The following is an 8,995-nucleotide window of genomic DNA, read 5'->3' as shown; positions in this document are numbered from 1 at the left end:
TAGTGGTACGATTACTTAGGAGAGGAAGACAAAATACTTGTTTGGCAACAGCTTTTTGACGATTTCTCAGCTATACTAGTGAAATGTTTCGTTACTTTTTTATAAGAAATGCAATGGTGTATTTTGTCACTGCTGTTATTTTTGTGAAAAAAGGGAGGTAAATATAACGTGGTTCATATTGTCAATGTTGTTGTTGTGGTCTTCAGTCCTGAGACTGGTTTGATTCAGCTCTCCACGCTAATCTATCCTGTGCAAGCTCCTTCATCTCCCAGTACCTACTGCAACCTACATCCTTCTGAATCTGCTTAGTGTACTCATCTCTTGGTCTCCCTCTACCATTTTTACCCTCCAATGCTAAATTTGTGATCCCTTGATGCCTCAGGACATGTCCTACCAACCGATCCCTTCTTCTAGTCAAGTTGTGCCACAAACTTCTCTTCTCCCCAATCGTGTTCAATACCTCCTCATTAGTTACGTGATCTATCCACCTAATCTTCAACATTCTTCTGTCAATAAGCGTGTGCTTATTGTGCTGGAACATTCACGTATTGTTTAGATCCACTGATATTTTTGTAACTTGTAGCACTTAGTTTAATGAATATCTGTCTTGACGAACTTTGTTGCTTGCTACAATTATGTGTTTATTTTGTCGTTAACTGATCATTTATCTTATAACAAAAAAATGGCAGTGTATATGCCGCGAAAAAATCACATAAATCTGGTAGAAAAATAATTTGTAACATTGCAATGTAAAATTCCTTTGAACGTTTCAGTTTAGTTTCTTGTGGATATATTCAAAGCCATCCACTTCTGCAACTTTTTCAATATCCCTCTAGATTGGTAATAAAATTATTCCTGTGACAAACTTAACTCATTATGTTGTATGCAGTGTCAGTACGTATCACAAGAAACAATTTTGTACACAACAGAGAATGGACTTTGAGATTAAGGTGTTCGACTCTGGTTTGTTCCGTAATTTTCGCACTTTAGACATCTTTTAATTCTCATTATATTTGGGCCTAGTGAAAGTGGTCAAGATTTTCCACATAAAGGGTGTAAAGCAAAGTTGTCCCGTTCCCTAACTGTAGCTTCACACACATGTACTGCATGTAATATTTAGTGGCTTTTGTTCTGTAAGTGTTACAATTAGTGCTGCAAACTGACTGGGATATGGCATGTTCCATGGTAGCTTAACATAAGTAGGGTCGAGGCATCACTGACGGCCCGATTAAGGACAATTGCTATACAAATTAGTTTACAGATTACTTCAGTAATTCTACAGTTTCAAATTCTGTGGGGAGCAAGTGTTCTAAATTATATAACAAAAGCAAACGAAAATATTGAAAATGAAATGGCACATTTCCCCAATTTTTGCCACGTTAAACCTCACTATGGCCAGACATTGCCTTGCTTTTGGTTGCTATCTATTATAATGAAACTGGGGCTTTACATAATTTCAGAATCTATTTGCAGAAAAGTAATTTATTGTTTGTACAAACATCAGGGTGGCCACCAAATTTGAATTTTCAAATTCAATGTTGTCATGTATTATATTTACTGTATGGGTTCAGGCATACATAATACACTGGAAAGAACAAATTGCTTGTTTTAAAAATATATGATGTCCGATATGAACCATGTCAAGATGTACACCACATACAGCATGACTGACCAAGTGGAGTGATCATCTGAAGGATAGTGCACATCAAAATGTCACATGGTTGCAGTTATGCAACACTGTCTGTTTGTTTAAGCCAGACATATTAGGATCAACTGAAGGGTTAAATGGCCAGTACATGAAAATAGTGACACAGAACACAGTCACATCTCATGGATTAATGATGGTAGAATGTTACAGTTAATCTTGAAAGAAAACTTGAAGTTTCTCGTTGAATTTTGTTAATGTATTCATAATCTTACATTGATTTGTTTACAAAAAAATCCTTTTGCAGCAAATTGTCATTACACCTACACTATGCAATATGAAGTTACAGAACTGTGTATTAGCTATATTTGAATAAACTGTGGTGACTCATCAATGATTACTTGGTGATGTGACAGTTCGAATGTTTGTCACGAAAGCTGATTTTTCATCCCATCAAGTCTGTTGAGACAAGTGATCAAGTTTGTGTAACAGGTACAACATACACCCTGCATATCCCTGCCCATCTGCATCAACTACCCTGCATGTTTGACTTTGACCGACAATTCTGTAGCACACTTACCAATGTATACTTTCTCAAACATCAATTTCTGACATAATTTTAGGTGCTTCAGCTGACTCTTTTGTTTTCAGGGATTGTAACACATTAATTTCAGATTTCATTCCTTTTCTGGATAATTTTTGTTCTTGTTGTTTTTCAGTTTCACTTAGTTGCTTCTTTTGTCATCTATGTACAAGCAACTTGCATTACACATAGAGAGAATTAAACTTCTGTTGATTTTAAAATTGGCAACACTGTGCAAGCATTATGAGCAAGAATACTTTTCACTCTAACTCTCAACAATACACTCAGAAACTTCCTGACAGATTAAAACTGTGTGCCAGACCAAGACTCGAACTCTGCTCTGTTATCTGAACTACCCATGTACGACTCAAACCCCAACCTCATTTCTGCCAGTACGTCACCGCCTACTCAAGTTTGAGTCAGGCTATGTCAAACATTCTCAATCTGACAGGAAGTTTCATATCAACGCACACGCTGCTACAGAGTGAGCATCAATTCTGGAAATACATTCAGAGTTTATTGAAAAACCTCTTTCTACAACAGCATTTCCATGCGAAAGTACTGACATTATTTTAAGAAAATCTACAAAATTACAACATTCTTTTGTGGCAATGTAATGAGGTTCATCCAACCAAGTTTCACTCATTTTGAAAAATGCCATTTTTTTAAATATGAGCATCGTTACAAATATTGACAAATTGTTGTTTGACACAAACACAAATTTTCATCAGAAGGAGAATTTAAAGTCATAATGTCAGTCTTTATACAGCTGTTTCTTGATTTAATGCTGCTGATGGGTCCAAACATGAAATGGCATGTGTAGGTTTACATTTCAGTGGTTCGCCTTCAAGTAGCTTTTGTATTATACCAATAATACAAGAATGCATTTCTTCTTTTAGCCTCAAGATGTCAGTCAGTCAAGTCCTTAACTTTCTTTTGGTACCTTTGCAGTGAAATCCAAAATACATGAAGCATTGTGCAGTGATCAGATTCTTAATACTCTTCATGTCAGCCTACATGAGGGATTTTCTGATTATGCAAAATGTCTGAACTGACAACTTGCTGCATTAATGATGTGGTACAAGTGAACAACTCATTACACAAAAAATAAGCCATAGGTACATCAGTTAGAAAATCACATAAAAATTTTTGAAAGGATGTGCTGTCAGTAAAAAAAAATCCAATTTTTGACCTAAGAATTTGTCTCCAACTGTTAAGATAGAGTTTTCAAACACTCTGAATCAGGTAAGAGTTTAATTTTAAGCCAATTGAGAAATATAGGTTCTTAGATGTGGGAGAATTTTAAAGCTAGTTGGGCCACATTTTCAATCCATTTTATGCCACTATATATTCTGTATATTGACACCTTCGCGTAGGCAAATCGTGAAACACACAATACAAGGCTCTGAAAATGGTGGTCTTTCCCAATTTGTTTGTGACACTCCAGTTTTAAAAGTGCAATGAACTTCTATGGGACACAGCAGGTGACAATTTTTGTAAACTCATACAATGTAGACTTTCATGGCCAGCATTTTCTTGAGTCAAAATTTCCACGTTAAAAGGCCATGTTTGATGTATAAAATTACTTCTTCCTGACGTTTCATCTCTCACTGCGGGAGACATCTTCCGAGGTAGAATGGAAGTTACCATTGTACCTCTGAAGATGTCTCCCGCACTTGGAGTAGTAGTTTTATACACTGACCACAGCCTTTCAACCCATAAATTATAGCTCAAGAATTCTTGTAAGGTTAGTATTATCTGATGGAAACTATAAATAAGTTATGTTACCATCCACAGTTTCAAAAAGTTACCTGTCTAAGAGAAATCAGCATAAGACATCAACAAGGCATGGCAAATGAGACTCATTGCACCTCAAATGTACAGAAAACCAGAATTTAAATACTGATCATCCTGATTTGGAAATGTAATACTGTCAAGTATAACATTTGGATGTTTGTTAACTTTGCAGGTGAGACTAACACAGGGGATGGGATGATGTTTTACACTATATGTCGCGAAGTAAAAAGACACAGTTTTATCCAACTGTCAACATCCCACAGAAATCAGTCGAGCAATGGAAGTTTGTCAGTTCCAGATGGGTTAATCTCAGTTTTTACTTTGGTGATTTATTTGTTTTTAAAGGTCGCATTTATTGACATATTTTTGGCAGTAAATAAAATACTTAAAAGTCACTGCCCAGTTTGGTGTTCTCCTGACATGCACTGGGCACAGACACACAATGGTAGCACTAGTACATTATGTGTATCGAAAGTGTAATCAAGTATATTTCACAAGCCAGTGGTGAAAATTGCAAACAGTTTGGAACTAGTAAGGAATGTTGGCCTAAGACTTTATTAATTTTAGACACAATTAACGATTAGTAAAGATTATTGTGGCACAATGTGTAATGTCACATGACATTTACAAGCCAAAATAACTAGTCCTATTACAAAACAGTAGTTATGCTTCAATATGGAACAGTAAGTGGGCAGTGGAAAATTGTGTTCAAAACAATGAACAATTTGTGAGTTCCTTCTCAAGTACTGCAAATACTATAAGAAATTGTGTGAAAAGATAATCCTAAACTACAGGATTCAAGAACAACCACATTAATGGAACTTTGGATTAGAAATTTAGGTAATACAGTTGCACTGAAAATCACAGAAGAGTTGAGATGCACAACAGCCTCGACGTAACCAATACTAAGAACAAAAAATTAGGCCCAAATACAATCAAGTGTGCACACTAGCAAATAATTATTTGTAGGACATACTGAGAATCTGTCAACTTGACACATTCATCCTCACGAATACTACAGTGTCTATTGGTGGCCACTGTCGTACCAGGAAGCTTGGTGTAATCTTATGGCACTTCAATTCTCCGACTCAATACAGGACAAGAAACTTATTAACTTATTGCTGCGCATTAGCTGGTGCACTCATGCTCCTTGTGGCATGACAATGAGGAAACAAGAAGATATCACATTTATATGGGTTAAACTTTACTTACGGCTTAGGCACCCTCGTGCGGTGATGTTGGCAACGACAGTGCAGTGCTGGAAATTATTCTCTAATATTTCATTTCTTGTAAGCACTTTTTCTAAATGTTCGCTTTACTAGGATAATTAATTTACTGAGCAGACACGGGTACATGCAAGAACATGTCAACCATAGAGTAGGAACAGGATTAATTATTTATTTCATGGTTGGTTGCTGTTGACATCAGCACAGCACGCCACCTGAACAGCAAGTAAAATTTTACCATTATATGTAACTGACAGGGTGAAACGGCTAACAACGAAACAGGCATCCAAAGTTATGAGGAAAAATCCCTAAATTCTCAAAAGAAGCATTCTGGCTATTAGTCTGGAGGGAGTTTCAGAAATAGTGAAAAAACGAACCTGTGTTGTTAGATTAGGAATTGACTGTCACACCAACAAATGGAAGTCTAGTATGTTAAGAACTGCACATCCACACTCTCATTGGAAAACTTTTAGTCTCATCACATACAGTACGAGCCTGTTACACTCCTGAACACAGAACAAAGAGATAATCAATGCATAAACTACCATATTATCTGTTGCGAACCTGCATGTGAAGATTATGTATATATCCTGAACACAGAACAAAGAGATAATCAATGCATAAAGTAACTACCATATTATCTGTTGTGAACCTGCATGTGAATATTATATATATATATATATATATATATATATATATATATATATATATGTATATCCTGAACACAGAACAAAGAGATAATCAATGCATAAAGTAACTACCATATCCCCCAACAATCAATCCTCATGTAAGGTCTACTAATAGCATTTAAAGAGTTCACTGCATACCATTGCAGCTAGCAGAATTAAACTTTGATTATTTTGGCTAAAAATATCTTGGATAACTGTGTTGAAATAAATTTTTTTAAAACCTTTCCAAACAGCAAAAATGTTGTAAGCACATATCAGGTGCTGAAAAGTGGTGTGAAGGGGAAAATAATTTCAAAAACTAATGTTTATAATTTGTGAGGGCAGTAGGAAGCCATTAAACTAGCATTATGTCATTTAGCTTCTCACAAGTTTCAAATATTAGCAATTAACACATTCGCTGTTGGCTTATGCATGTGCTATTAACTTGTAATAAGTGTCAATTGCAGAATATGTTAAGCATTGAATCAAGAGTAAACAGAATATTGTGCTGCTGGTCACTGCTTCAACTTACAGAGACAGTCTTCACAAAGAACACGTTTTTAGACATCTGAGCGGCATGGGAGGGAATTATGGAGAAAAACACTCATACAAAGTGATTTCACAGTCTTGCCTATATACCGTATGGCACATTCTGAGAAAATAATCAAATAAAAGGAACAATGTTGCTCTAAGTTGACAATAATTCAAAGATCCTAGCACATAGCCTAACTAAAAAAAAGTGAGTCTGCACTTGACCAGAGTTGACCAACATGTCTAGTGCAGTCGCACTGACTGACAGCAAATTACCACACTACTGAAGCACGATCTGTCCAATATGAAGTGCAGCACCTTCGACCTTCACTCTGAGAATCTTTCCCTGCAGCTGCAGGTGACCTTGATGTTGGGATTGTAAACACTATGAAGTACATCTCCACACAGCTGAACTCTGTACCTAGCAGTTTGGCTAGGTGTCATGATCAATGATACATGCTTCATCCTGTACCATCTCCACATTCTGCTTGTGCTTCTCAGAGGCATGGTCGATGGTGTAGTTCCATCTATCACATCCATGCTGTCTCACAACCAACCTGTGTTTTAAAAATCTATTTATAGTGAGTCATAACTTGAATGAAAATTATAAAAATGTCAGGTATTTTCTATGTTGACAACATTTACTTCAAGCTAAAAAGATTGTTCAACTAATCAAACTTTTGAAATTATGCACTAAAGGCTGAAGATGTCAATATCTAGTTGTGGTTATATCATACTGTGTGCTGACTACCACACTGCATTGTCTTATTTAGCCTTTTCATTTGGTGTTTACTGCATCTGTCACTTTCTCCTCGGTGAGCAAGGTAAGATTCTCTGAATTCAAGTTTAGTGAGGAGTAAAATAAAGTGTGTATGACATTATTATAAGGAAGACTATGGAGTGAAATTTAGCCTCATTTAAAAACTATTGCTAAATATAATTCTTTGTGTAACTTGCATGTAATGTCCATTAAGGATGTAAACTGTAGTGTTTCTTATGGATTAGGGTGAAAGAGTTTATGTCCTGTATGCAGTGATTCAAAAGTTACAGCATTTTTTAATTTTCCTAGTGAAGTGTACATCATGTGCGAGGTGTACTGGGACACGTGAACAAATCGCCAGTGCAGACAACATGATTCACAACAAGGATGTATGTGATCCTGATACGGTTTAATTCGTAACCAAGACAATTGCTTATGACTGTAATGTGAAATATTGGCCATATCATCAATACAGAAAGAATGTATCACACTATTATATAGCTATATTTGTACTAATATATTTTGTGAAGAAAAACCAGTCTGACAAGTGGTAAAAAAATTTCAATTAAACAAAAGGACACTCGTCTTTGGTATAAATCAGAAATGAAATGTCATAAGGAAGGTTGTAGTTGACAAGCAAAATTTCAGATCAGAAAGGATCCACAAATACTGCCTGAATTTATAATACCATTCCATAGCCGTGTTGCAACACATGCGCTGTAGTAAGGGAAGGCACTGATACCATCTTATCCTGCCCTGTCACTGGTTTAAATGTGGGAGAACAGCACCTGTAATCAGCATTTAAAACCAAATTGCTATAAATAACTTACAAGGGACTATGGCGTAAAGCTGGAATAACATTTTATAGTAAAGAGGTGCACTAATGCCTGAATTCATAGAAAATCACCATTTGTTGAGCTGTGTAGCAACACACGCACTGTACCGATGGATGGATGTGGTACCACCACAGCCTGTTTTGGTATTGGTTGAATTGTGGAAGTTGAGCCTGCAGGCAGAAATGCAAACTAAGTTACAGTAAGTAATTTATAAGGAGCTGAGACAAAAATAAACAATGGCATAACACAGAGGTGCACTAATATCTTGATTCATAGTACTTACTATTCCTCGGGCTGTGTTTCAGCACATACGATGTAGCGAGAGACGGACCAGATACCACGTCAGCCTGTTTTGCTATTGGCTGAATCATAGCAGTTGAGCCTGCAAGCAGAATTGCAAACCTGATTGCTGTAACTTACGAGGAACTATGGCATAAAACTAGAATGATATTTTATAACAAAAAGGTACATTAACGCCTGGATTTATAATACTCACGATTCGTCGGGCTGTGCTGTAGGGCACATGCTATAAAGGGGAATGGACCTGCTACACCCTCTGTATTTTTTATTGTTTGTTGCTTTTGAACAGCTGAACCTGCAAACAGTATATTATATTAGACTGCTGACATTAACAGATAATAGAGCACTGGTTAAATTTTACTTATAGCTCAGGCGGTGTGGTGCTGTGATACTGGCAATGACCATTTATTTATTCTGTATATTTTGTTTCTTGTAAATACTTGTTCTAAATGTTTGCTTTACAATGCTAATTAAATTACTGAGCAAACAAGGGTACATACGAGAACCTGACAACTAGAGAACAGGAACAGCATTAATTATTTACTTCATGATTGATCATTAACATCAGCAGCACACTATGCCACTTGAGTCATACGTAGAATTTTACCAGACTGCTTAATTAGAAGCATTTTTTGCTGCAGGGATGTAC

The 8,995-nt window shown here is 36.2% G+C and overlaps 1 long non-coding RNA gene across 1 annotated transcript; it reads right to left on the bottom strand.

Moving 5' to 3' along the window:
- Positions 1-7,926: 7,926 nt before the first annotated feature.
- LOC126108440 (uncharacterized) lies at positions 7,927-8,387 on the bottom strand. The gene is made up of 3 exons (XR_007523521.1): positions 8,330-8,387; positions 8,118-8,216; positions 7,927-7,998 (listed from the first exon to the last, which is right to left on the bottom strand). It is a non-coding gene; the product is annotated as an uncharacterized LOC126108440 (long non-coding RNA).
- Positions 8,388-8,995: the final 608 nt, after the last annotated feature.

The sequence above is a fragment of the Schistocerca cancellata genome, chromosome 11 (assembly GCF_023864275.1).
Source record: "Schistocerca cancellata isolate TAMUIC-IGC-003103 chromosome 11, iqSchCanc2.1, whole genome shotgun sequence".
Taxonomy (NCBI): domain Eukaryota; kingdom Metazoa; phylum Arthropoda; class Insecta; order Orthoptera; family Acrididae; genus Schistocerca; species Schistocerca cancellata.
The sequence above is the reverse complement of the archived record's forward strand: the minus strand, read 5'-3'. Positions and strand labels throughout refer to the sequence as shown.